Here is a 5,549-nt window from a genome sequence, read left to right as displayed (position 1 = left end):
CCCTGTGCATGAGAGACTGGAGATTCCATAGAGCTGAACTTGTCTACATTCAGTGAGATTTTCTGTTTGGTTTCCCTTTTTTGCCTCCTCTCTGTTTCAAAATCATCACTCAGTTTAGACTATTATTGAGCTTTTTGATGAAACATGAAATCTTGTCCCTGGGTGGTTTTCAGATGCCTTTTGTTTACCATGGGCCATGGTGTACTTATGGCCCTGGAAGCTGTCCAGTGACCATCTGAAGTGCAGATTTACCTTTTTTTCTTCAACTTTGTATACATTTAAAGTATTTACTTTCTTTTCCTTTTTCCAGTCTTCTCCTTTTCCCTTGAGAAAGGTTGCAGCGCTTTTCTGACTTCTGCTTCATGGCAAATACACTGCAAAACCAGCACAGTGACTCACAAAATAAATTCATTTATTAAGCTGTGCAGGGATGGGATTACAGAAGAACAGATTTCTTCCTGTTGAATCAGTTTTCTAAATAGTAGCAAAATAGTTACAATGCAAAATAAAATTAACTGCTTAGTTTTCCCTACAGGACAGTTGAAATTTTTGTTATTTCTTTATATACTCTTGGCCACAATGATCAAAGATCTAAAGCTGGTAGGTGAAAAAGCATGTAAATAATAGTTTTCAGGTGAAAAGCAGTTTGCATCATTGATTCCTGCTGTGTATACTCAAGTTCCTGGAAATCATGTAAAACAGCATATAGGTCTAAGCAGGGATTTTGGAGAGCGAGGATAGCTCTAAGAGGTTTTTAACCTCTCCATTTCTTTTTTTCTTGCTGCTGTGCTGAAAACTCCTGCCATCTTTTGAAGGCTCTGTCACTTCTCTCTTACTTTGAGCCAGTTGCGTGTGCTAATGGAGCTGGAATAAATCCGGTGTGTGACACAACAGGCAGGAGAAGGGGCACATCTCCCTCTTAGGATCTACCCGTGTCATCTTGGAGGGGAAGAATTACATCCTCCCCTATCGTGCAGCATCTTCATCCCCTTCCTGCAAGGCTGTGCCCATTTTGAAGGAATTAATTGGATCCAATGCATTTTTCATCATTGAAAGCACTTTTCTACGGCAGCAGCAAATGCATTTTGAGAACATCTTTTGCAATAGAATAGAATAGCGAGAGAAACCAAACCAGCAGCTGAATTACTATTTCTGCTTTGGCTAGATATGTGAAAATCTTGGAGAAACTTGGTTAAATTATGCATGAAACCCATGTCACATTAAATGTTCAACCAGACTCTCGTTTGCTGAGCTGCTGGACATTCACACCAGCAAATGAATCATCCCAGTAAATGTTTACTGCAGATTTGCGGAGCTGTGTTATCTTCAGTTTAACATGGCTTTTCTCTTTGGAATTTCCTAGCATTTAAAAAAACTGCACAAGAATGAGGCCTGTTTCTCACTTGACAAACTGTCTCAACTTAGTTTAAGGCTTCTTGTCTCTCACCCTTCAGGCAAGACCTAGTTTTGCATAATTTACACATTTTTACTGTTCAGAAACTTTCTGGATGATACTCCATCATGATGTTCAGCTCTTTTGTTGTAAAGGTAGCGTGTTACTATTTGACACAAGCATCAGAGAAATCCCGTTGCAATGAATGATCAGCACTAAGTCACTTTGGAAAATGCATTCCACAAACAGTCATCACTGTAAAAAAAATAATAATAATACAGGCATTAAGAGTGAGAATACAGACAGGGCAAGGATGAAGAATTAGAGAAATAAAAAGGTTTCACCGTGCCCTATTTCTTATTAGAAATATTCCAGTTCATACTAGGTATATTTAAAGGACTCCAAGCTCAAACACAGGAAAACACTAACGCAAACATCACCTATAAAGTTAATAGAGCAGAATGTGTTGATTTAAAGAACACTTATGATATAACTTCTGATTTTTTTTTTTATTATGTCTCCATGTGTATCACTTTACCTGATTTCAAATGTAATGCTTATTAAAAATACAAAGTATATCACACATGAAACATATACATAGGTTCATATTTTATGTGACAATTTTAACTTAGCTTTGTGGTTGCATATAACACAGCAATATGTGTGTTCATTGTTCCTGTCCTCTCACGAGATGGATCTGCTCTGGTTTTTCTCCCGTATGTGTTCACGTCTGCCATAGCGGGAGGTAATCTCTTTAGAAATGGAGAACAGATCCCGGAATAAATCCTCATCTCATTTACATCACCAAGTAACAGAGTTACTGGCCCTTCAGGCTGAGAGTCCATTATAATCGCTATTTCCACCCGTCCCGGAGGGATTCATTTTAGTTGGGATAATTCACATAGTAATATAGCTTCTATACATATGCACAGAGGCAGATGAATCTCCTGTAGTATTGAGTGCATGGAAATATTTGAAATATTTTTGTTTTTAAAATATTGCTTTCTGTGTCTCCTATTAGATCTAAACTTGGGGCAGAGTGGCTGGAGCTGCCTGGCAGAAAAGGACCTGGGGGTGTTGGTCGACTGTCGGCTGAACATGAGCCAGCAGTGTGCCCAGGTGGCCAAGAAGGCCAACAGCATCGTGGCTTGTACCAGGAACAGCGTGGTGAGTAGGACCCAAGAGGTGATTGTCCCCCTGTACTGGGCACTGGTGAGGCCCCACCTCAAGTTCTGTGTCCAGTTTTGGGCCCCTCACCACAAAAAAGACATTGAGAGGCTGGAGCGGGTCCAGAGAAGGGCAACGAAGCTGTTGAGGAGTCTGGAGCACAAGTCTTATGAGGAGAGGCTGAGGGAGCTGGGGTTGTTCAGCCTGGAGAAGAGGAGGCTGAGGGGAGACCTTATGACTCTCTACAACTACCTGAAAGGAGGGTGTAGAGAGGTGGGGGTCGGTCTCTTCTCTCAAGTCACAGGCAATGGGACAAGAGGAAATGGCCTCAAGTTGTGCCAGGGGAGGTTCAGTTTGGATATCAGGAAAAAGTTTTACACGGAAAGGGTTATCAAGCCTTGGAATGGGCTGCCCAGGGAGGTGGCTGAGGCACCATCCCTGGAGGTATTTAAAAGACGGGTTGACATGGTGCTTAGAGACATGGCTCAGTAATGTGGGTGTGTTTTGGTTCATTTGTTGGTGTGGGTTGTTGTTTTTTTTTTTTTTTAGTTAGGTTGATGGTTGGACTAGATGATCTTAAAGGTCCCTTCCAACCTAGACAATTCTATGATTCTAAACAGTCCAATCTTTTTAGTTTCTGTTCAAATGACAGCCTTTTCTGCCTTAATCACTTTGTCACACAACTTCTCCGATACTCATCAATATTGAGAACACTATTCCTGCTGCACCTGAGTGCATTAGAAATACCATCAATGTTAGTCCCACTCGTCATACATCTTAGTATCTTGTTCCCCTTTTTGCTTTCATTGAGTGGAGACCATCACTGAACCATCCACGGCAATTTTCTCCAATTTCAGAGTTGCTACAGTTAACTGAGAATCCTTTTAAATGTGAAGAGCCCTCAAGATTTGTAGGAAATAGACTGTATGGACTGGACAGGCTGGTCATAAGCACTGGCTTCCTTGGTCCCCACCGGATAGTTTTAACAGCGTTGCTCTTTATTTCAGTCTTAATTGTAAGTGGAATATCTGCAAAAAAATTGTAAAATTTGAGAAGAGTAGTCATATAAAAGGAAAAACTACTTCACCAGAAAATGTTCACGCATAAAAGCATGAAAAAATCATTATGTCTGCAGATTATTAGTAAAAATGAGAGAAGGAAAGGGCCCTCAATGTGTAAGTCACCTTGCACAGAACCTGGATATTGACAGCAGCAGAACAGTGGAAGCCAGAAATAGAGAGCATACCAAAAAAGATTAATTCTCAGCGGAAAGGTGATTTTCTCCCAAGAACAACCTTTATACTTGCTGTGAAGTTAAAGAAGAGCACGCAGCAGAAAATGATACCTGATAGCAACCACAACCTGCCTGCTCATAAAACTGCTAACCAAGCACGCACAGTGTTTGCAGCTCAGAAACGTGCAGCTTTCCACAGGAATTTCAATCTGGGGGAAACTCTGTATATTGGAGTTCATATAAATGCTTACTCACTGCAAAAATGTTCTGTGTCCAAATTAAATGCCTTTCACGAGGCAGTAAAATATTACAAATTCAGTATTTTTACATGCCCGCTTTCAAATCGACTTTACACTGCGCTTGCAATAATACCAACGTTGGCAGACCTCTACCAATGAAAAAAAACCCTCTAGTATGTGAATACTGAAATCCATTTTTAAGGTTATGCAATCAGTCACAACTGAAGGACACCTTTTTGTTGACCCTTCATCCCTCGCAGAGGCTGCATCTTTAGGTAGACACCAGTAACACAAATGACAGCGGAGTAGAGGTTTTTTTTTCCCCTAGCTGAGGAAGATGTGGGTCTGTGGAGAACCACTGAGCCTTTGTAAGATTCCTGGTACTCTCAGGAAGCATAGTGCTTCTGTAAAGGACCTGCTGTACTGCTTGGATGCACACAAGTCTATGGGACCGGATGGCCTACACCCAAGAGTGCAGAAAGAGTTGGCAGACGTGCTCACCAAACTGCTCTCCATCATTTACAGGAAGTCATGGCTGACTGGGGACGTCCCAATGGACTGGAGGGTGGCAAACGTAACACCCATCTACAAGAAAGACAAAAAGGAGGATCCAGGAAACTATAGACCCTAATAATCTTTGTAGCCCTTTGCTGTACCCTCTCCAGCAGTTCCCTGTCCTTCTTGAACTGAGGGGCCCAGAAGTGGATGCAGTATTCCAGCAAGTTGGCAGATAGGTCCTGCCAGACGAACCTGATCTCCTTCTATGAGAAGATACCCAGATTATTGCACGAGGGAAAGGCTGTTGATATTGTATACCTGGACTTGCGAAAAGCATTTCATACTGTCCCCCATACAATTCTTGTGGAAAAACTGGCTTCACACAGCCTGGATGGGCATACCATCCGCTGGATCGAGCACTGGCTGACTGGAAGGTCCCAAAGAGTGGGGCTCAGTGTTAGGACCATTTCTGTTTAACGTCTTTATTGATGATCTCAATAAGGACATAGGGTGTATCATAGAATCGTATGGGGTTGGAAGGGACCTCTGGAGATCATCAAATCCAACCCCCCCACCGGAGTGGGTCTACCTAGAGCAGGTTGCACAGGATCTTGTCCAGGTGGTTTTTGAATGTCTCCAGAGAAGGGGACTCCACCACAGAATCACAGTATCGTAATGGTTGGAAGGGACCTCAGAGATCATTGAGTCCAACCACAAAAAAACAAAACAAACAAACAAACAAACAAAAACCAAAAAACAAAAACCCCCAAAACCACCACCCACCACCTAAACACACAACAACAACAACCAACCAAAACCATCACCCACCCACACAACATCCCACCACAAACCAATAATCTTGGGCACTAGAGCATGCCCTGAAGAGCCATGTCTACACGTTTCTTAAGTACCTCCAGGGATGGTAAGACCACCTCTCTGGGCAGCCTGTTCCAGGGCTCTGCCACTCTCGCAGTAAAGAAGTCCCTCCTCATGTTTGGGTGGAACTTCTTGTACTCAA

This window comes from Calidris pugnax, unplaced genomic scaffold (genome assembly GCF_001431845.1).
Source record: "Calidris pugnax isolate Ruff unplaced genomic scaffold, ASM143184v1 scaffold103, whole genome shotgun sequence".
Taxonomy (NCBI): Eukaryota; Metazoa; Chordata; class Aves; order Charadriiformes; family Scolopacidae; genus Calidris; species Calidris pugnax.
Note: the sequence above shows the minus strand (reverse complement) of the source record.